General features: G+C 39.4%; 1 protein-coding gene and 1 long non-coding RNA gene across 3 annotated transcripts in view; both read right to left on the bottom strand.

Annotated features, from left to right (window-relative positions):
* The window catches only part of LOC126924915 (uncharacterized), a 136,867-nt gene extending 128,559 nt beyond the window's left edge, over positions 1 to 8,308 (bottom strand). Inside the window, exon 1 of the long non-coding RNA XR_007713754.1 lies at positions 5,791 to 8,308. This is a non-coding gene — a long non-coding RNA (uncharacterized LOC126924915). The remainder of the gene's footprint in view (positions 1 to 5,790) is intronic.
* The window catches only part of LOC126924910 (protein slit), a 588,806-nt gene that overhangs the window by 526,818 nt on the left and 36,804 nt on the right, over positions 1 to 25,184 (bottom strand). The gene's annotated exons all lie outside the window — the stretch shown is intronic.

Here is a 25,184-nt window from a genome sequence, read left to right as displayed (position 1 = left end):
GGCCAGCGTTAATAATCATGCATAGCATCGAGTGTTGCAACTACCGGGCTGCATTGCTTATGCACTTGTCCCGGTGTGCTTATGAAAAACGAACAATCGAATTACTGGCTTGTTCATATGGAAATGGAACGGCGTGGGAGAAGCAGGACGTCGAAAAATTTGACGGCGCACGGAAACCAATGCCTTCCTTATTCCATTGTTCCTCTTTCGTATATCAGTTAGCTGAGGAACTTGTGTCAGTGTTATGCTCGTTTCGAGTCTTATATGTCTAATATGTGCGTATGTTGCACTAGGATATTGCTTTTGTATTGGTCGCGAAGAATTTTCGTTTCTTATATCGTTTTATTAATATGTACTAGGTCGGAAATAAAAAGTTTTTTAGTATTTAATTAACGATTCCAAGCTATTTGAGTATAAGTTGAAGGAACGACAAAAATTACATTTTTGCCACAGTCGTTAACAGCTACAGATTTTATCTCCGATGATGAAACGACACTTTGCCGCTTTTCTTTAGGAACTTATTGTGTCGTTATCAAAATTGGCTCATAAATATCATCATCTAAGTGTGTTTATATTCCTAACTTTGCTTCTTTTCAAATATAAAAATTTTTCTAATATAAAATGATGCTCTTTTTAGGAACTTTGACCACCTGGTGTTCTATCTAATAATACCACCAGTATACCAATAATACCATTGTTCATCACAATCGTCAATTATCAAAGGTAATTTTTATCTGTAAGAGTGAAATTGTACGTAGTAATGTTTGGCCTTTTTGGGCCGATGTTTTATAAATAAAATTCGTTCGTTTATTTTCCTTTTGGTAAGAAATGTCGTATCGTAGTCCAATACGTACCACAATTCAAAAATATCGATCGAAAACTAAGCTCAGCAAATTGCATACGCGGTTCTCTCAAAGTCGAGGCAAAAAAAAAAAAAAAGAAAGAAAAATCCACAAGCGGCCAGCACCAGATGCGCTGGCGGAATGCTTTCCATTATCTCCATTACATCGTGCCGGAATCGGAACTCGTAAAATGTGCAATATCTCACGCGCACCACGTCACCAGTTATGTACTTTAAACTCGTGAGAGTACCCTTCATAGACTAATGAAAATTCGCGGTCTACGGATTTCACGATCGAAGTCCCTTGGAACCGTTTATAAGAAATCGATGAGCTGAACTAATGGACCGATTCGGAATCACGTTACTCGGGACCAACGTACGTACCGATGTCGTAAATTGTGCTAATGAATTTGGAAATTAGTCGTAAAAATACGATCCGTACGAGGAGGAAACGATCGCTCGTCGAACGATTCTCTGGGCTATAAAGAGGAGTGGCCCGTGGAAGATGAACGATTCAAACTGATGGATACCGCGTGTCCAGCGTTGGAACATCGGTTATGGACATCGGGGTTTTCTATTAACTTACCGTCGACTGGCCATCCGATTCGTCTTCCGGCTTTGGCCAGTATTTTACGAGATACGACGACGTTACGATCATGAATTTTACCGAGTTTGTAGCTATGGAAATGATCCTTCTTTTTTAGAGTGGGAAACCATGAAGCACGTGGACGCGAAAGTAGAGAGGGGAAAAAGAGACTTGGATCGAAACGGAATTGTGAATTAAGTGGACCTCGAGAGAAAGTGGCTGAATGAAATGCTTGACATACCGCTGGTAGGGGATCGCCGTGTAAGTAGAGTGTGAGTGCATTGAACTTACCTGAAACAGAAAAAAGTATATTGATTAATATCGACACACCCGTTGCGTAGTGTACTATAAAATTAGAAGGTTATACCTTCTATTATTTTAAATACAGGTGATTTATGTCGTGGAAATGAGGCTGGACATTAGTCTGACTTATTTTATGAAAGAAATACTGTAAATTATGAATACTACGAATAGAAATAATTTCGTTGTAATTAACGAAGAAATCGTTGGTCATAGAGTTTATGCTAAATGATGTAAATAGAAAATATAAAAGTAGGTTGTACAAATGTCAAAATAAATTAGCTCATCTTTATTTAGGATCATCATGAGATAGATATTATCAGTGTACTAAATGTTCAATAATATTTAGGATTAAATAGTATCGTAATAATTTCGTAATACTAAAAAGTAAAAAGATGCCGAATCTTTCGAATCTTAAAATTAAGAAATTTATAAAAAATTGAGTTGATAAGTTTAGCTTTAAATATAAAAGCTGGAGTACATTTTCGTACCACTTATGTTTTAAATATCTTTCTCTCGTCACTGTGTTTCCTAATCCATCCACTCACCCAAGACTAAAAACACCTAAATTTCACAATAGTCTCCTCAAGAGAACAGCTTAAACCTGTTCACCAAAAGAGAGTTTCATTAAGATACACAACAACCGATCGACGGAAGCTCCATTCATCTACACTGTGGCCCATTCATTCGGTAACAAGTTTCCCCGGTCGTATCTTCATAACGTTATCAGACAGCATCGATTCGACAGCGATTCCATGGAAAAAGGGGACACAATTTCCCCTCAGGCGCAGGAACTTCACGTCGAACCAACTGACTCGCGTTCGTTCCACGCGACGAGCAGTTTGATTTAGATCGAGCGATAGGATCGAGCAGCGAAAAGTCGTGAGCTGCGCGTGTCATGTAGAACAGAGGCGAAAGAGATCGGTGTATGGTGAACGAAGAAAGGCGAAAGAAGAAAAGCCACGAAAAGGCACGAGACAGAGCCGGACAAAGAGTCTTCTCGGCGTAGCTTTGTCACGAGACTCGGTGGGCGGACACCGGTGCGGTATCGAGAGCTAACCGTCGATTTCTCGGTTATTGCCGCGTATTGTGGACACACCGAGCAGGTGGAAATAAAGCAGCACGATGGAGAACGGTATCCTCTCTTTTTCTTTCTCTTGTATATGGAACGAGAAAGGGAAATAAATCGAACCAGGGAGGAGCTAGATGAGCAACCACCTACACACTTGGGGCCACGTTATAGCGACACTGCAGGCGGCGGAGTGCAATAACGGTGATATTGGAGCGGCTGAACGAGCCAAGACGCAGAACAGCCGTGAACGAGACGAGAAGGGACGGCTGGGGTTAATAAAAGCGAGGAAAGACGGTGTACAAATGACCGATCCGGCCAAAGGGACAGGTCTTTCGGTCGTTTCAATAAGTGGATCGCCGCCGCGTTTCAGGCTAATTAAAACTGGTCACCGCAGCCTCTCTTTTGTAGACGATGCCCTGCAAGGAAAGACCGGAAGCCCGGACTCCGGACGCGGAAGTTAGCTCTCGCAGCCATTCGTCTCTCATCGTCCGCCTTTTCCAACCGTTAAGTCTCATCTCTTTTCTCTTCCTCCTGCTCACCATCCTGTTGGCAGAACGAAACGCCGATGACAGAAGGGGCAGACATCGCCGTCGACTTCTCATTATGGAACCCTCCTTTCGGAATAAAACGAAGTAATTAAAGTTCGAGATAAGGAGAGGAAGGCCGGGGAAATTACATTGCTCCCGGAGCCGGATGACGACAGAGAAAAAAGGGAGCAACACGGATTGAAATTTTGCGCTCGATTTTGATCGTTTCTATCGGCAGCGGTTTGCGTATTACGTATTTGATCTGGAAATAGTTGGATATTCTTCCCTCGCGTCTTTATGTTGGATTTTTGTTCCTAAAATCATTTTTCTTTTTTTTTTTTTTTTTAGTATATCCGAGCTATGCTTTATGTTGGTAAGATTACTCTTTTCTTGACGTGCTATTGTACTTTCTTTTTATTCGACTTTTGTGCTTTATTTTACTTTCGAAATTGTGCGGTTGGTATTAGTACCAAAGCGGAAGTCAGTATGATAAATTATTGCCTGTCACGTATCTGAAATGGAAACTGTCCAGGAAAACAATTAGAAATAGCAGAAAAGCTTGAAAAATGTTCGCGGTAGTCACACCGTTGCGCAAAACTATTTTGAAGAATGTGATCACTAAATAATGGCCACTGACTGATCCACCTGGTTGTATAATGTATATATTTTTTGTAACTGAAATTGCTCCTTTCTATTTGTAGAATTCCCTTCTGCGTGTTTTTGAATTGCCTTTCGTTACTAGAACGCTCCTCAGAATATTCACATACCAGTTACTTTATTGCTGGAATTCCTCAATTAGTAGGATTTGCATTTTTTGTTACTGGAATTCCTTTCAAAATTTTCTCGCTTTGCTATTTTTATTGCTGGAATTTCTTTCATGATAGTCTCAGGTTACACTCTGTTGCTGGAATTTCTCGTGCCACGCAATTTCTTGTTCCTGGAATTTCTTTTAAAATTCTGTCCAAAATTCCAACATCACCCATTTTCATATCGAGTGGTTTAATAAAACACTTACGTAAGTGCCCGTAGTAATGCAATCCGTAGTTATTTAAGATCTTACGATAATTTTCAAACTCTGTATCGCCTGATACATGCGTTATATCTAATATACGTATGTATCGAAAGGCAAACTTAAGTACCATGGGATATACGTAGATGGAATATAATCGAAATGTAACTTCAAAAGTCCGATAGAATCTTGAAAAATCAACCATTTAGATCTAGTAGTAATAGCATAATGGAAAAAGTGGAATAAATGATATTAAGATCACATGAGTATAGATTTAGTATACTGCAATCAAAACTTTAATTTAAAATCTCGCTATATCATCGAAGCTACTATGCTTCGTTTTGTTCAGCAAATGTGCCCGGATTAAAAGGTATAAAACTTTGATTCTGAATCTGCATCGCGTATCGCGTATCTATATGTACGTATATTCCCCGATGAAATTTGCAATTAGATTGCTTACGCAGGAACTCGTTATCGCGACAAAGAAGTTTGTATATGTTGATCAGTGAGTCACACGGTATAGTCGGCTGTCATCCGACACAACCAATAGATTGAATGGCAAATTATGCGTAATTCGTCGCAATGAGACGAACACGGTTCCCCTATACTTCGTTCCGAGAAGGAAATCAAAGGTGAAAGGGAAGAAAGTGAGCATTATTGCGATACACGTGTATCAGGTTACAATGAGAATTCTCTTCCGGTGTGTTTGAAGAGACGGTAGAGAGGCGAATTTACATAAAGGGCTGTTAAACGATGTTTTAAATTCCCCGTTTATCTATGAGACAGCGAAACGAATTTTTAATTCACTAATTTACCGTTGGAAGCGCGTCAAACTCCATTAAAGATTCTCTCATTCGAAGGGATTTCACGTGGTAAAAATGAAGAAGAGATTCTATTCTTATCGTCGTTTCGATATTTATTAACTATCATTGGTGAAAATGATCAAAATTAATCGAAAGTAACGTAATATGACACACCGAGTCAATCACCTTCCTTCGAGGCTTCCAATAAAATTATTCAAATCTCTTGCAGCTCACAAGCAATCCTATCATAGGTAATCATCGATACTTGTACACGACCTAACGATCATGTGTCAAATAAATCATCATTAATTCAATTCACTCGTTTCCTCGGCTATCTAGCTAATACATACTTTTGAAGAACGAGTATCTATAATTTTTCACCGATCTTACACCTGACAGATGCGATCGAACAGGCTAACCGAGCTCTAAAAAAGAAACATTAAATCGAATAAAAATGAAAAGATATATTAGGTGATCTCATAAATAATATGTCTATTTCTTAGAAATGTATGAACATTTGCATACGACACATCTTAGTCAATTTGACATACTCAGTATACTATTGAGTTTTGCAGCGTAACAGTGAAGCTGTTATTTTACCGATACTTTCGCTATTTCATAATATTATGCAGGTAATTACAATTATACGTACACAAGAAGATACTTGTCTCTGCTTCTACGATTCTATCGCTCTATCTCGATAAAAACCAAGCAGCAGCCTAAAGAGACACACATTTTGCATTCAGCAAGCAACGATTGCCAGAAAATCCTTCGTTCGAACCTCTCAACCTTCTTCAAACCACTTCCACCGTCCCTCTGTTTCACCGGTTGCCTCGTTCGTTGCAACACGGAGTCTCATAAAGTACACTCGTTGCGATAATGCGAATTTCGAATGGTACTCCGCAGAGTGCCAAAAGAGGAGGTGTAGATTCCTAACGGCACGGTGGTGGTGCGATCCCTCGATATTCTTCAGGCGCTTTCTCTCCCTCCATTTCTCTGCTTCTCTCGTTCGGTTCCTCGAGACAATTTAGATCCTTTTTAAAACAGTTGAATGTACAAGTGCACACAGAGAGGAAACGCGTCCACTTTTACACGGACAAAGAGGAGGCTACGTGACGCGGCTGGATACGCACAATCAGCCCGCAGTGATTGAGGCATTCAACGCGTGGGCACGCACTCTTACACGCTCTTACGCGCGCGCGCAAACACACTCCAGGACCGCTGTCCAATTCTCACGCTCACTGTCGATCTATTTCTGACACGTAAAATAAACGAACGCGTATGCCAGAGCTGCTCCGTGACGGGAAGTATGTATCGAGAATCGGCGGTGTGTTTCTGTTCGCGAAGCGTGATGAGTATTTTTGTGTCTCTTTGACGAAAGGGTTATTTCGTTACTTGTAACTTATGACGTCTTTGGTTTCGTAGCCTGAGCTTTCAAGGCAAAGTCGAACTTCATTCGTTCAAATTCATCGATGGAATGGAAGAATCGGAGTCTAGAGAAATAGTATAAGCGCATTTCTCTGAAGAAGCAAGATGTGAGATCTGTACTTGTTCAGCGACATCTAATGTTCTAATGTATAACATCTTTCTATTAAGGATCAAGCTTAGACTTTAGTTTTCTCATTTTGAAAAATTATTTATTTATTTCGCTTAATAATTTTGTTTTTAGCATTCGAACAATGAGCGTATACCTTCGCAATTCTGGTTTGACAACTTTTGATGCGGAAGGATTTGGATTGGTCGGGGGTCGCTGAAATTGTGAAGAGAAAAATTGGACGGTGGAAGAGATGCTTGACATTTCGAGTAGAAGAAGATTGGAGGAAATGAAACTCTTTTTATGGATTTTATATGAACACTATTCTTTGAGTCTCGATTTCTTTATACGAGAGCTGAGAAAGCTTGGGAATGTCGATGAGCACTTGTGAATAGGGGAATGGAGTCCCGCTCTGACTTTCAATAGCTATTGACGTGTCCCAAACCCACGGAAATTACTACATTATAATCGTGTACTCGCGAGATCTATACATAAATTCACCATAAAATAGGCAATAAAACTTACCTAATATTACATTGTACGCCAAGAATGAAAATAGAAATCGCGCAACATTAAAAATCATACTTTATTTACGCATCATTATTATTTCCTTCCAACAGTATTTTAAGCGAACCTTGACAATGTACTTACACTACAGCGTAATACACAGAGGTTTTATATATCTTCAAAATTCCTCTTTCATCTTTTCATATTTCAAAATATCCGCATTCGAGTCCCACCGAATTTCATACAAAACGTAACACCTCGTTATGCCCATTACCATGTAGCCGAGACTCTTCGTTTAATATCGAATAATCGAAAGCCAGAGGTTGTTCCGTACATTAAGTAGCTAAAGTAGCCGAAGTAGAAAGGGGAAGCTGCGGCAAAACAACCATGAACATTCTTGCTCCAAATGAAGTTCAGAAACAGGAGTTCTGGCTAATAGAATCAGCCGTTTTAGAGAGGGTGGCCTCCTCTCGCTAGAATCCCTGAATATACCAGTGGAACTTTAGAGAAACACGAGAAAACTGTTTGCGGCGGCTTGCAGGTTACACGCATCGAGGCTGCGTGCAAGTACTGTACGCAATGTCTGCGAAAAGGGGGTTGCGCTACGAGAATATAGCTCCGTATACGATAACGATTAAGGGTGGCCGCGAGCATAAGGGTAAATTATCGTTGCAAGGACTTTTGTTCTTGCGGCGGATAATTACAGGAAATAATAGCCGCGCTAATATTTGTACACCAGGCGGCAAACGTTTTCGTAATGTCCGTTAGCTGGGGTAGTTTCATATCCCATGGGCTTGGAAAAATATTCTTCATTTTTTCCCCATCATCGTTGTTAGCTTTTTCCCTCTTATTTTTCTTACTCTTCGCATGTATACGATCTTTATCTCTTTGCGGGCGAAGTTCTCAAAGTTCAGAAGCTGCATTTAATTTCCTTCAATTTGAATTTACAGGTTTGTTGACATAAGCGGCTGTAGCGAAGTATGATGAAGTAGAATTTACCAGAACTTACAAAAAATTCTATCTTCTTTCCAGTACATGAAGGGTATTCTTTTACTATAGCGGAAGAATTCACAATACCGTTACAATTCAAACGAAACTCGATATAAAATTACTCATGAAGATTTCGAAATTCAAAATAATTCTCCACATATCCATATACGTATTTAGATACCTTAATTAATGCAGGATCAAAGAAAAGCGAATGATAGACAATTTTTCCAAAAATCGTAGATAACAATAAGTGTCGCATCGTTGTGTTATTAAATTATTGCATTATTCTTATTTTATGTATCGTTCTCTATACATAACCCACTTTTTTGAAAAAAAAAAAGAAACACACTTATCCTGTGTTTTAATTCCTAACTTTATTACACTGTGAAAGAGTTACAATCTAGTTCCCAAGAAATAGTGCCACTTCCCTAACAGATAATTCCCAACAAGGCAAACCTGCATTCCCACGCCATACTATACTCACGGTACATAAGTACCTTACACGATACTCAAAAATTCGAGCGATCGTACGAGCTCGTTGTGGATCACGGTACACGTGTCCCCTTAGGGTAGTTCATTTGAATTCCCCCCTGCGACGGAATAAAGCGACAATCCCGATTAATCACGCCGATCCTAATCCACTAAATTCCTTTACACGCGTATCAATTGCACACGCGGTTGGTACCTGCGGCTGATAAAACTACACGAGAACCATTTTACCGCGTATCGGATAAAAATGGTTAATGTAAGCGCCGGGGGCCGGCTATCTGGACGCGTATGTATGGCGCGAAGAACGTTAATACCTTGCCTGATTTTAAAAATAAATTAGATCGTCTTTTTTCCCCTGGGCGGCACTCTGCTTCCTCCGGATTATACGATTTCCTTATTTCTTCTACGTTCATGCTGGGTAATAGTTGGCACGCACGTGCCGTTGCTATCGTGCCTCGTCAGTTGGCCACGCACGCGAATCGAGAATGTAGAAACATTGTTATTATTCGAAGAGTTGGTGTTTCGTGTCGCGATGTCTTAATCGCTTGTTTTAATTAAGAGAGGCGCGTGAGCTTTTCAGACGATTTTCCAATTTTTGGAGAATCGTTTGTTTCAACAGCGGTAGTTCGTTAAAGCATTCGATTATTGAGAAAATACACGTGGAAAAATAAAGCGGGGAAAAGCATGATCCTTTACAAGAAAACAGTTTGAAAATTCAGTATAATGACGATCACTATCACGTTACCACAATTGTCTTTTTGCATATTATTACATTTTTCATCTCTTCACTCGTCGAATAAAGTTTGAGAGAATGGGTTAATCTAGTGAATAAAATCTAACACGCGACTCTATGTAATTTTACAAAATATGTTCAATTAAATCTAACAGAATTTTAATTTGCTAACTACATAATCCTTATATTCGTGAAGTACAAACTTTACTGGCATTTAATTACATCTTTAATTAATCTTACAGAGAAATAACGTATATACTAACAACGTAGCGATACCACAATATTATATTAAGTATGGTCAGAAGTAGTCTCTTAAAAGATGATCGTCTGTCACATAACAACTTAACAATTTGTTCCACCCTCTTGGCAAAGTGAATAGTATTGGTCATCCTTTTGGCGTGTTTGTCCTCTCCTCTTAAACCAAGAATCACGTTCCTTCTTCTGTTCTTGAGCAAATGTCGATGTCACTTGAACAAAAGCGTTTCTCGACCCTTGTAAAAGGAGAGTCCGAACAAGCGGTGTGGCTAATGTAAGTGTGAAAGCTAACGTCTGGCTGGTCATTAGTTAACCGTGGACTGACTATGGAGTTACATGTACTTAGATGTTCATTATTCAGAGCCTTAAAGTATAAGTAGTATCGGAGTCTAAGCGGTCTGTACACGACTGTTGAAACTCCAATCTCAAAGGTTTTCGGTGTATTAAATGTACTTGTATTCGCGAGCCCTCCTCGTTAGCGAAACCCTTTACGATGTTCATCACTTTCAAATTAACTTAAGACGTTCTGCCGCCAGTACACGAAAATGCACAAACTTCCTCGATCCTAGTAGTCACTGCGATCTAACACAACGCTGTATATATATATTGTTTCTTTCATTTTCGTTTATGTTATTCACCAGCAACAAGTATCACATTTGAACCCCAGAAAAAGCAAAAGGATGAACAATTCTAGTAAACGTGCTATTTCCCACGATATAAGGTTATTCGTACATGAAACTATTATACCAAACGATTTTTACCACAACTATTTTGTTTGCTTGACAAGTTTTCCAAGACACGAAATTTTATTCCACAAAACCACCTCCAAATACGTGCGTATCAAACTCCCCAGAACAAGCCCCTTGAAAGTCGATCTATAAGCAATCACAGCAAATTTTCACTGTCAGATCGTGTCCCGAGCATTAATCACCTTCCACCTCGAATCTCTCCATTGACCATTATCCTCTAGAACCACGGTTTCAAACCTCCACAGTCCGTTAGAGAGGGTCGGCCACGGCCTGAAACCGTTCAAGAAACCTTTCAACAAGGGCAGGAATCTAATCTCTCGGAGGCGACGCATCGAATATGCAAGATCGGGGATCTTCGCGACGAATATGAAGACGAAGAGACAAGAGACGGCTAAGGATTGCAAAGAAGAAAACGAGCGAGAAGGAAAGTGAAGAGAAAGAGAGAACAAGAGGTAGAGGAAGCTTCTAGAAGAAAAGGCTTTTCCCGGAGGTTAGCGTCGCAATCTCCATCGCTCGATTGGTGTTTCCACTCGAGCGGCGGTGCACCATCACCACGATAAGAAATGCAAGCCGGTGGTCGTCTCCTTGGGTGGTGGGCTTCTTAGAAAGACGCCACCAGACCAGCGTCGTCGTTGCTTCAACCGGAAAGTGCTTTTCGTGAGATTGCCGGTCGGATTAAAAATTCGGCGGCCGGGAGAGATCTCTGGATGAGAGTATAGACTGCGAAAAAGGGGGAGGGGAGGGGAAAGGAAGGATACGTCCGCCCTTTTGGCCGGCGCTCGATAATAGTTTCGAGTGGTCGCTGACCATTACGAGTCCCCCGTCGCGCGGCAAATGAGCATTCCTTCTCGTAATTGGAGCACGCAGGGATACGAAGTGAACGAATGAAGAGAGAAAGAGGGCACACGCTGCAGAGGGATACGAGTCATACGAGGGATCCCCGAGGACTCTTGCACTTGTCTGAGTAGCTAGCAGAAAAGAGAGGAGCGGCCGGGAGCCTATTGCCTTAGCGCAGGAAACGCTGCTCTTAGACTTTGACTTCATCAACCTTGCTGGAAGCCTTCTGATAATACAAAAACACACGCACCATTTGTATATGTACTAAGTCCATTTCCGATTGGGCGTAACTTCGAGAACTGACGGTTTGCACGTAGCTATCGCTTTTAGAGGGCTCCTTAGAAGTTTCCAGCCACGGTGTAACTCATTCAGTTGCGTGACTTTGAACTAACTTTTGCTGTCTTTGAACTAAGTTGCTTTTAACTGATCTTTAACGCGTCCGTTGCCACGCAAATTTTATGTATTTTTCCGTGGGAACCACGATTAGATTGAAACACAACTATTATTTCATAACGCTTAATTTTTGCAAAATGTCACACTGTGTTTACCAATGTTATCTAAATTGCCGTGTGCCAATTCACATTGTTCAACATTTTTCATTCCATGAAACTTATCCTATTTTAATCGTTCTAAAAAAAAAAATGTAGTAGCATGGATCATTGATGATTACCATGCCAGTCAACGTGTTAAGCTGTGCCGTTTATCTTGTTAACCGCTTGTGAATCATAACTAAACGAAAGATAGTCACTCGATAATCTCACGTGTATCTGTTACATGAAGAGGGAGTTGCAGAACCACGTTGAAGGGCGTCGTCGGTTTAACACACCCTTTCTGATAAAGAGTTTGACCTGACGATTTATCTACAGGTCTAGAGTAGATAGAAGCGCGTGGATTATTCGATTTGTAACCCGATATCGGATAACTCTTGCGGTTTACCTTCGACAAGCGTTACAAGGGTGGGAAAATATTGGTTCGAACGCGACGAACGATGATTTCGACTAGTTCCATTTGATTTCTCTGGTGAGAATATTTGGAGGGTGGAAAGGTTTCGGAATGTGAGAAAATTGACGAGACGATGTTTTTAGAGTTGCCAATTTTTTGGGTTCTTTGGGTTGTTGTCTTAGATTTTTAGATTTTGTGCATTTGTTGCACTTTTAACTGATATAATTGATAAAACTTCGAATTTCTTGTTTCACATTCTTAAAATATGGAGTACAAATATAAAGAAATTCAGATTACTCTTTCGAGATTCAAAATTATAGATCATTAAAATATCGATGACGTATCACATGAGACTCGTAAAGAATATTAAATACCATCATACCCAAAAAACTCTTAAAAAGATAACATGTTAATTAAGACTAAGAAAGAATTATTGGAAATTGGAAGAATTAAATTTGAATAAGACGAATTGAAGAATTAAACGAGTATTTAAAAATTCATCAAAATTATACCAGACATATGTATAACAGCACTAGTTGGATGAATTAAATAAAACTTTGGTTAAAATGAAAAAGCTTATTTAAAATTAACCAAACATATAGACCGTTCAACAATTCACAACTAATTTTCCGAAATAGTGTTACAAGATAGTCTAGTTTCGAATGAGTTAACCCCTATTCCCAATCTCATTTTCCACACGAACAGAATGCTAAAACGTGTGTTTCATTATTCAGTGTTAAGAAGAAACTACTTTATACAAGAGTAGAGAGTTTCGCGTGAAAACGACTTAATGCGAGGGAAACTCGTATTACGAGCTCCTACTACGAGATGATGATGTATCGCGCGGACGTGGAAGACAATCGGAAGGAATACGAGACATCGAAGCCCGCGGAGGGTAACCTGATCGTCTCGCGATGCCCGTTTGCCTTTCGCGCTTTAACGAGCCGCGTGGATGCTGCAACGACGGAGGCGTCGACGAAAGGAAAGATACATCGATGCGCTGGCGTCTGAACAAGCTGATGACAACGGTGGCGAGAATATGATTAAAGGGCGAGCGATTCGTGGAGGCAGCGTACAGTGCTCGATAGAACGTGAAACGTGTGAAATTGATGGATATGATGACTAAATGTTCTTTGTTTAGGATAAGAGCAATGTAGAAAGTCTATTTAATTGTAAATATTTACAAATAATCTATTTAATTATTCTCTAGGCTACAGTACCAAAAATAAAACAGATTAAAGCTTTTAAGATCTTTTTATCGAACGAATCTGTTTTTATACCATTAATATTAAATTCTCCTGGTAGTGACGAATTTCAAAGAACGTTAACCCCTCCATATTTTTGTCATAAGTATCTTTATTCTAGTAAAATGTAATCTAATAATTCTAACAATAATCTGATAATCCGATCATTTTAACAATCATCCCGTAATTTAAACCAAATTTAACGATAGTTCATTCTGCAAAAGATTTGAATTCCTCAAATGCCCTTGTTAAGAAAACATTGAATCTTCTTTTCGTTTAAACAATTGAATATCTTAGAACAATTTTATTTTGGAATAAAAACTAGTCTGAGGACAGCCAATTTTCCGACCTTGGAAAAATATTCAAATTTTCCAGATTCGAATCCAACGAAGCGTCATCGTTAGGAATTTCCCAGAATGACTGCTTAAATTGGATGCAGAGGACATCAGAGAAATGAACGAGTGAAAAAGAGATGTCAAAGGTGAGGAAGAACGTGGGAAAAGCGAATAATGGTGCACAGTGGTTATATATATACGCGAAATCGAGGAGCTCTGGTGGACCTCACACGCCGACGAAGCAAGATCGTGCCAGACGATCGTAATTCACGCGAGGAGTGGATCGTTTTGCAGAAACAAACAACGTGACTTCGTGTGTTCACTGTTCGGCGACATGGGTGAACAGGTTTTGTTTGACCTGCCAGTCCACGCTACGCCTTCCTTTATCCCGCCACGGACATTAGCTGTCTGTCATGCGCCTTTACATTCCACTGAGGAGTATTTCATTACTTAATAACCTTCCAAAAGGAACCCCGCTTCTGGGAAGGGATCCACTATGCTCTGGCTTCATTGAATACGTAACACAAAAGACCTGGTGGGATTGTGTAGATAATGTTCTCCAAATTGGTGATTTCCGTGACTCCTTATGAAATTTTTTAGTTACTCTTTGTGTTTCAAAAAATTTATTTTATCGATAGATTTGAAAGGGGAGACTGAATTATTGTTAAAACGAAGAATTAACCCCTCGCTATTCTACGTAGGCGTGGACTCAGCGTCGAATTTCGTTTCATTTGTTTCGCACGTAAGATGATTTTTATTAATTGTACGTATTCAATAGATAGAAACACTATCTTAAAATTTGAAACGTGCACAAAGACTATCAACTAACTCGATGAATAAAGGCTTCTTTTCTATAAAAACAAGATTTAGGTACCGTATCATAAAGAAAAATCGAAAAGATGCGAATTTCTTCTTAATTCCCAGTTGATAAAACTACCCAAAATTTGAAACGCAACGTTCTCTTCAACAACGATAAAACCAACATTTGTCAAGAAGAGAATCTTTAGGAAGGTGCAAAAAATTTTACGCGAGTAAGAATCCCGATAAGTATAACCGCCGGTAGAGATTCCAATCACCATCGTCATAAACATTTGCGCGGCTACCGGTCCAGCAGCACCGATGAAAAATAAAAGTCCAACGGTATACTTCAGGATCAACCCCCTTAGTGCATCTAAGTATAGGTTGTCGAGGCATGATTTAGCCGCGTGGCCTTTTGCACGATCTTTTAATCGTGATTTACGAGCGTTGATGAGACGAAAACGATGATCGCGAGTCGAGCGTAATTCCGCCTGACCGGTGGTCACCAGATGCGGTCCACGAAAAGCTCATCTTCACGGCGTCCGCGATGAACGCGTGTCTGCGGCGCCGCGGCGCGCGTGCATCACCGGCGAATGCAGATGGATCGAAGGCGTAACGACGTCGTTAACGGCGGCGAACCACGAAGACAGCCCCGTTTTAACGGGTCTATCTCTCTCGTCGTTCCGTGGCAATAACGTTTGGCCGGCATCCGAGATGGCATCATATTCGACCGGAAAATACGGACTCCCACGTCAGTCGACGATATATTAGTAGCGGCGAGCTGGCTCAGACCGCAAATTGTCCGTCGTCTTTAGCGGTTCAGAACGAATCTTTGTGAGGATGGGCTTGGATCTTTGCGAGATACTCGAATAAAAGTAAAACTAACGTATCCGCGGTTGACGGTGGTTCAAACAAATGCGATGACTAATTCTTTCAGGATATGATAATCGGAAAATTGATTATCGTCGATCGTTTATTTGAAATATGGAGGAGAGAGCCAATTTGGAATTATTTAGAATTTTATCTTTCTTTTCAAACAAAAAATTTTTTAAAACTCCGATAGTGTTCTATTCCACAGTTTCGCGTATAGCGTTATTTATGCAAAACACGGCGGTTAGATTTTGTCGGGTAGAATTAATAGCGATTGGCGTTATTTTCTCATATGTGAAAATGAGAGAACAGGAAGATGATGTGGATACACGCACTGTTCGAGGTAGAAATGAAATGTTACGGAATAGAGTAGAGCGTGTACAGGCATGGCGGAGGTTAAGCACAAATTGCTGTTGTAAAACTTAAGCCTGGGAGTAAGCGATACGAGGCATAAAGCCAGGAGGAATAAATTTTATGGTCACTGGCTGAGAACAAAGGATCGAATTGAACGTTTGAAGAGCGTGGAAGATTGTGTTAAGGTTCTCCGGCTGCTGAGTCTAAAGCAACACTGCAGATCTGGTTTTGCTACACGCCTTAGCACGGGCGGGAACAGTTGTAATGTACGAGTATAGGCTACAAGTTCAAGATCAATAAAGTTTTCTGATTTATACAATGGTGAATGCTGTTTCTAACGAACACGATTGGTCTTACGATTTACGAAATGAATATAAGGATAACAAGTGCTGGATTCTAGGCAATAAATGCCAGATATCGAAATACTTAATACCAAGATTAGCGTCCGTTAAAGTTCCAAATACTAGGAGTAGTATATATTGAAATTCCGATAATTTAATTGAACACTCGTGATATCGAATTTTGAAGTATTAAATACCGAGAGTATCTAGTATTTAGCATTAAGTTATTACACTATACATATACCTATATGGCGTGCACACTACATACGTACATATTACTTGCAGAAATCTGAAATGTTGTAAATATCAAATACGACTCATGTACGAGAATAATGGCTTTCAAGATATCAGATACCAAGAATAGCATGCGCCAAAATATCGAATACACAAAATTTAAGATTCCAAATTTTAAGGTAACAAATATCAAGTATTGAAGACTCGAGTACCGAGAATACCAAGGATTAAGATATTACGTTTCCCAATATCAAATTCCAAGAATAACTCAAATTAAAATATCAAATACCATAGGTAGCGAGTACCGAATAAGGAACAGCTAAAGTATCAGCTACTTACAAAAGTAGAATACCAAAATCGTAAATACCAAGAACACCGAATGTTAATTGCTCAAGTATCACACATTGAATATTAGATATTTTTAATTCCTTTGTTTAGTCAATATCTGTATCCTAACAGCTACTATTCCGAGAGAAATCAACTTGTTAAAGTTTTATCCACTCCGATAAACACACACGGATACCATATAATCTACTCTGATGTGAACAGAGAACAAAGCGATAATTAACTTAGCAAATATGTTACAGCAAAGAAAAACGTCGGTGTTAAAGGAGATCGGTAGGTTAGATTAGCAGTCCAACTTCCGTTCTGAAATATTTAAAACTGCCCGCGTGGTGCTCTTCAAAGGCTGGTTTTTTTTCAAACCAAGGTGGTGTAAAAACGCCCCAAAGCTTCGATAATTTAGTTTGCAATGAAACTCTAAGCTTCGCGTCCACTTCGTTTCTTGCGTGCAAGAAACTTCGCTTTACCCCTTGAACTCGGTAATGAAAAGAAAGAGTATGGGAAAAAGGAGAGAAAGAGAGAGAGAAAAAAGGAGAGAGAGAAAGAGTGTATGGATTAAATGTCACTGGCCGTGTGAGACTGATTTTATCGATAAACCAAATGAAAACGGACTTTCCCAACGGCCCCACGTCAAATGGAAACCTGTCGCAACGTTAGATTAATCCTCTCCGGCAGATTAGCGGTCTCTGTAGTTTATCGTTATTATTACTTAAACCTTCTTTCGAGGATCGCGTGCAGACTCGCCGCGTGTTTCTATCAGGTGCTAAAGCAGGGCTTTATCCATTATGGATACAATAAAAACTGGTAAGAATTAGTTCAAACCCTAATCACTCGTGAAACGAAGGGGTTGCGAGGTACCAAATAAGGAGAGATACGAAAACATGGTCCTAATCTCTGGAAAGTAGGAAAGTTTTAGATTTTCTCAGAAAACGTGAGACTTTTAAACTTAATCCGGAATTAGTACATATAAGGTTATTCGATGCAGAGATCAGATAAGCATTTTTGAAGTTGTATCCGTTAGAAAGGATAAGTAGAATTTTTGAAAGTTTAAACGGCGAAGTTCAATTGTGAAATGTCCAAGTTTCTAAATTTTTTAATTCCAAATGGAAACATTTAAATATCGCTAACTGGCTTGCATTTTAGATTTCGTCATGGTCTCGTGTTTCGAACTATTCGAACATAATACAATTCATCACTTCGTCATACACTGATTCTCGACAAACTGTGGGGTAATTCACATAGAGTTGGACAGCCGGAAGGAACGACCAGGTGAGTATTTCACAAACTATCTGTGAAATGCGTAATGTGTCAGGACTGTTTTGTTATCATAACTGCGATCCAGCGTTTCCGTGAATTTTGTATCATGTTTCCATAGAACTTTAACGAAAACCAACACTATAGTCTTTAGCAAAAATAATTTTCTCGCATGCAGATAAAAATTAGTACGATATTTCTAACGTTAATGAATTACTTTAACAAAATGACATAACTTTTATTGAAATATTCTGTGTTACTAATAGTAATAAAAGTAAGAAAGAAGGACGATAATCTATTTATGTACTTATTTTCACAGCTATTAATAAAAATATCATATCACGTAATAATTACATAATATCTAAACTAACGATTAATTACAATATCGTTCAAGAGCTAATGGAATATTTAATGTATTAAGGTAAAAATAACTCGACGTTACAATTCCATAATCAAATTGAAATATAGTCGTTACGTTATGAAAATTAAATTCAACTATATTCCACAGACCTATTTTATTAAGAAAAAGATGCTGTTCAAGATTATCAAGTATTCCGTGACTTGTGGACGGAAGTATAAAATACCTAATGCATCTAAAACATTTAACTTTAATTAGTTTTTAAAAACAACCTCCATTTCCCTTAGAACTAGCCAATCTTGCTAAGCTTATCTGCATGAAAACTCATAACATTGACAACGTAGTTCGAAACGAGTCGACACGACAAAAGCCGATTCCTCTTTCGGAATCGCGGAAGCGGATCAGCACGAGCCAACGCGGGAATAAAGCGATCACGTACCTCGGATTTGCATAAATTCCAGCAGCCGTTAATTGTCTCGGAGTGGCGTCAAATCGAACCCCTTTGTATCAACATATCGGCCATTGTGCCCTGGAATAGGTGGGCTAAATTCGAGGTATTCAGGTGGATCCGAGAGCGCAAGCACAGCGAGCGATGGGGTGCGCGAGTAGCGCGGATATTCGTCTGACGTTTACGCCTCTCTCAAAGCCGGCAGAGTCCCGGCGTTCGTCGCAGCTGACTTCAAAGCGACTTCGAAATTAATTATTACTATAACCTCGCGTGTCCCGCCCGCCGTCCCACGTACATTTCTACAAGCGTGACGAGCATGGGGAGCAACAGCGACCGGGCGAAACCGGCGGAAGCGAGAGAAAAGAGAGAAACACCGTTTCAAAGCGACCGACTCATTAGCTGGCAACGGGCTTCTCGCCCGTTACCCGAGTGCATCCCGTACACATACCCGTTTATTACACCGATCAGCGCTATCGGTGACGTTGGATAATCGTTGCTCCGATGCTCCTACGAGGAGATTCGATTTTTCCCGAAAGCCGATCACGAACCTCGTTCGATTGTAATTACCGACGTAGCGATTTTCGCGACCCTACTCGACGCGAGACAGGAATTCGATGCTCAGCTCGAATGTAACTCGAAAGGTGATGAGAAACCGATGAAAATTCCCTAGCGTGTTGCGAATTCAAGCGAACACGAGGTTCCATTAGCTGATTTTGAGACGTGTTGCGGAATATTAGAAATTGCGGTATGCCAGTGTTTTTTAATATTTTACCAATGTGCATCGGTAATGTTATTTCGATATTCTTCGTATCAATTTCTTTAATCTCACTGGTGATTCTCTATTCGATATAAGTTGCTTTTGAGTCGTTAGATTTAATAAGATTTAATAAGGAAAGTATTATGAATTTTTTTCCAACAACTTTTTATCGTCTTCTCTGTGTTAAACTAAAATTTTGATTAAATTTTTAATTCGTAGAGTGAATGTCGTTTCATAATAACGAAATCTAGGGTTCTAATAATACGATAACTTCGTGATAATTAAGATATTAGATTATATTATATGTATATAATCATTTCAGTGAAATAAGATAAAATAAAATATCCTCTTCGTACTATATAGTAAATTAGGAGGAAAAATGAAATGGCGATAAAAGATGTCTATTTTATATACGAGTGCTTTAAGGCATTTGTATCTGCGATATCAGACACGAAAGTCTGATATGATTTCTATAATTAACTCTCGACAGGTAAACGCAATTTCTCGCAGTCCATGAACTAACTAGGTTGATCATATCATTTATATCCAAACTTAACCTTTTTATCGTTTTAATCTCATAATAAATCTAGGAAAATCATGTGATGCTTATTACGAATTTCACCACTAAGTACAATCGTCCCTTAAGTAAAATAAAACTGTCTTCTATAGAGATGAAAATTTTTTTCAAAGAGATTCAAGACTAAAACACGAATTTAATACTTAATGTTCCACTGTATTTGTGGAACGAATTTAACAAGCATTAAGCATGAAATTCCTTCAGCCATGTAAAATAATAATCATAGAAGAATGGATGAAGAAATAGAAGTTCAAATTTGTCCTTTGTTCGCTGTATGCAAATTCTATATGATAATACTTAGACTACATGTAAAAACGAATAAAGAAGTAGAATCTAAATCCTAAGAATAAATCAATAGACTGTACATATTTGTACATTTAAATTTGTCGCATATGCCTAAACATCCACGATCTGACACGCGAGTGATATTCGAACATCAACATCCCATCGCTTCCATTAGCTATGATCTAATCTCATTCAAAGAATTCGGAACAGTCGGCGAAAAATTTAAACCAACGTTAAACTCGAATATCGAAATGAGCCTAAAGAGGACAAAACGTGGACAAAAAGGAGGTTGGTTCCTCGACTAACTAATTGCTTCACGCTGCGGGAACATGAGCTCGAAAATTGCAGCAAAAGCTTACGGCGTCGATCGCTGAAATCGAAATTATCTTCGTGGTTTTCTGCTGCTCCAATTTTGAACGAAGGTCATACCCACGTCTCAACGAGACGACTTCGCCGCTACTTTATCACGATCGGTGTCATTTTCTAAATATGTATGACAATGATATTACCGCGGCGAAACAGAGAGGGAAGGAGGCGTGCGCGTATACCGACCGTGTAATTTCCTCGAGATTACACGGTATTTTAGCATACCAACCTGATGACGATACGATACGATGGCTGGCTCGATATCTCCGCTAATGTCCCGACTAATGCATTACCGCTGACGCCGCTGGCGCTATGCCGCCCCGACCACTCGCATCCGGCAAAAAATCAGAGACATGCACTTTGCACCGTTAGAATTTTTAATTTTTCTTTTTTTTCTATTTGCTTTAATAGACGACACCTTCTTTGAAGAATTTTTCGTAAAATTTTTGGCGTATTATTTTCACGATAGCGGCTATCACCTACTATGGCATTTTGCGTTTTACGTTCTTTCCGGAATTCTTGGTAATTTGTTTTATTTATTTTATTCGGACATACTTTTTGCAGAATTCCTGTAAAGTTTATTAAATATTGTTTGGGATTCGTAGTATATTACTTTTGAAAGGGATGGACGTCGACGAAGTTCACAATTGCAGCTTGATACATTTCTAGATAAGTTTTGAAACAAATGAAAACAGCGAAACTCGTGTACTTTATTGACCTTTTTCAGAGATACATCTAAATTACCAGGAATGAATTATTTGTGTAACAAATAATACATGTGATAGTTAAATTCTCATAAAATGTTTCGTATTCGTTGACGCGAAATAAAGACACAGTTCTACACCATTCGGCTTTATAAAATACAATCAGCTTCGGTCATAAATATTCATACCAGGACAATATAAATATTTACAAGAAGCGAATATATTTGTGGAAAAAAAAAACAGAAAAAAATAGAAATGAACATGCACACAAATCTCCTTCAATAATCAAGTCAGCTCTATCAAATTCATTTCTCCCGCGTTTACCCCGTTCCATAAATAAATATCGAAATCGTCGATGAAAAAATCTCACGACTAGATAAAAGAGGAACAGTCTAACGGAATAATTTGAAAAACCATTTCCTCTACAAAGGTACGACGCATCAAACCACATTCATTCAATTTTAACAATTTATACGATCTCTTCTTCTATACCATCTCTCTCGGTTTTCTTACTTTTAATGTTCACGATTTAAAAAAGGAAAAATAACGTAGTCGATTATTCTTTTTATATTTAAAGATCTAATAGTATAAGATCTTCTCATCGTGTATTGTCACGTTTACACTTTATTATCGCAGACAGCAATTTTTCAGTGTTGTCCCATTTAAGTTGTGTATTACGAACAGTTCCACGTAACGTAGGATTAAAAGCGTTAAAAATTATAAAACATCCAAGTGCGAAGGTTATTCTAACATATTACAAGCATCATATCATTTCATCTTATTAGACAATTAACTTCTCATAATGTTTGTTACTCTTCCCTATACTATACTATATAAAAAATGCTCATTTCGTCAAATACGTGATCTCATCAAAAACGTTTGAGCAGTAGGTACTATACGCGCAAAAGCTACAAATCGAAAGTGTCAACGAAATATCCACATATATACACCATGACGTCGTCCAAGTTAGCCCCGAAGGTTGGTTCCACGGAAGAAAAATCGCAGCTTGAACAGAACGTATGCCGATTTCGCCGCTCGATTTAACGAAGACTACTTATCCGCCGGTAAAGTCCATCGGGTCGGGTCGTCTAATAAATTTGTCAATGGTTAGGTGGCAACGCGGAGGCGGCGACAACGTATCGGCGTAAAGTATGCAAATAACGAGCCGTGTAAAATCGATGACGAACCGAGAGAGAGGGCCGGTGTAAGAGAGTGGCTCAAATGGACTGCCTCTACGTGTCCTGCGAGTTCACTGGGCAGAAAGAAGAAACACAGAATTCTTTTTGATCCCGTCGCGATTTCACCGTGTCGTTACGTGAAACCTAATCTGAAACGAGGCAACGCATCATTCGCTACGCTACGTCCTGCGTACTACAGGTTGGTAATCTTGAATACCGCGGGATTGTAAATCCAGCCACGCTTGCTTGCAACGATGACGCGCGACGCCTTTCCATTTGAATTTTGTGAGATTAGTCACAGAAAGTCGAACTCAAATGGTATCCGAAGAATAGCATATTGCTCGATGTGATACGGCAATCACTTTATCTACGTAATTGGAATTGTATTTTTAAAATTGCTAGAAAGGATGAAAGTATCATAGGGTGAAGTGAAATGCCTACTAATATTGCTTGTTCTAGTTTTATGCAACACTATACATTTTAAACTTCACAAACATGATGACCAGTAAAACCAGTTCATGAAAATTCTGAATGTCGTAATCGTATTTGTAAATTTCGATAGAAGTGGCATCAAAATCTATTTAGAATTCTTCGTATTCGAATTTTTATAAACCACACGTGATCTCTTACTATTAATAGCGTAGGGGGTACAATAATCAATCAGTCATCATCTTGGAAGGGAAGAATTTAATTACAAAATTCCATTCTGATATTTGCTTTCTCGAAAAACAACATTCCATTAACGGTAACCGTGTCTTCCAATAATCCAAATATCCCGGCATTGAGATCTTCGATGATATTTAAGCGATCGTAAAACATTTCGAACGACATTGCACGAAGACACGCACTCACGCGCGACCGACAATACACGACAGTGACTTTTAATCCCAAGGACTGCACACCCTCTGTTCTCTCCATATACTCGATCCCCCACGAAGATCTTTCTCACGGGCTGTTTCCCTTGTCGAGAAGGCGTTTCGACCAGTGCGGACATCAAACGCGACCAATGCACGCACCGATGCGTGGTGATCTTGTTCTCTTTTAATCGCAGCAATTAAAAAATAATCACCCGTAACGCGCCGGCAGCAATTAGGCGCTCGTATCGCATACGTCGTAATTTCTGTTCCTTCCACCTCCGGTTTTCGCTTTCTCGCTCTCTTTCTCAGACTCAGACTACTCACAGCCCTTACTCGCTGTGTTTCTTCCCTTCCTTTCTATCCTACTCTGTTTCTCATCCCCTCAAACGCACCCCTTCTCGTACTCTGTCCCCTTTTTTCCCTCGCGATCGTCTACACGGAAACGCGAGTCCCCTCTCACCCCCTTCGTGTCCCACTCTCCCGACTTTTCTTCTTTCACTCGCTAACTGTTCTTTGGCAAACTACCTTTTACAGTTTGCCCGTGACGACGACGACGACGACGACGTCGACGGCGATGGTGGTGGTGAGACACAGGCACAGCACACGCGTATCCATAAATGCCGGTGTTCCGTCGTCTCGGTCGCGTTTCAACCCTCCTTTGTTCCCTTCTTCCACGGAGTCGCGAGCAAACTAATTACAAAAATGTTAGGCGTACACACTACACGCCGAGGGAATAACCCTTGTGAAATAAATAGCTTCTGGCGTTAAGTGTGTTTTAGACGAGAACGAGCGCAGCCGGCCGTACAACCGGCTAAAGCTTTTGCGCTCTCTCGCGAGAATCCTTTTTATTTAGTGTCGCGTTTGTCCATTCTTTCGCTTTGTGCCGGTTCTAACTCTTACCAAAGACGATATATCGCCAAAATTGCGCGTCCTTCCGCCACCTATCCGCCAACGTGCAGCATCAGATGGTGCTTTTGAGACGGAGCTCGTGCCGTAGCCGTAATGTATTTAAAGAAGGGTACGGATCGATATAATGGGTTGAAACGGGACTCACGGTTGCATAATAGAGGCTCTCTTCGAATGAATGTGATCGTGGCGTGTGGTGGATGAAAGTTCCTCTTTTTGCGCTTCTCCGGGTCTTCCGTTTACCCGGCTGAAAGAGGGGTATAAATGTTAACGTTCGGTGAAAGGAAGTGGCGCAGAGTTGAATCACAGAAGTTTGCAGGATTCGTGGCTTTGGTCGGGTTGTGCTGGTGTTGTTGCGTTATACTCGCTAATATCCAATATTCTCTATTCAATATCAAATATCTGCTCGGATCGAAATTTAAATAACAAAAATTCTATGATTCAAGGAATGAAATAAAGTAATAATTATGACGATGAAACAAGATCATTTACAATTCTGAAATTTCTTTTTTCATTCTAATTGTAAATTATAATTTCTTTTATATATAGATATCAGTTTACATGTATGTAAATTTATAGGAACATGGGCAATTTCGCAGAATTTTACCAATATTTTTGAATCGATCGAAATACAAACTTTTAAACATTTTAACAGAAGAAATAATACTCTATTTTCTATTGATACACTTATTTTACTTTAATAATGTACTATCTATACTGTGGTAACGATAGATTATCCAAATATTTAACGCGATCCTAATAATCCTAATTTAACTAAATTTTCATTATTTCGATATTCCTC

This window comes from Bombus affinis, chromosome 15 (assembly GCF_024516045.1).
Source record: "Bombus affinis isolate iyBomAffi1 chromosome 15, iyBomAffi1.2, whole genome shotgun sequence".
NCBI lineage: Eukaryota > Metazoa > Arthropoda > Insecta > Hymenoptera > Apidae > Bombus > Bombus affinis.
The sequence above is the reverse complement of the archived record's forward strand: the minus strand, read 5'-3'. Positions and strand labels throughout refer to the sequence as shown.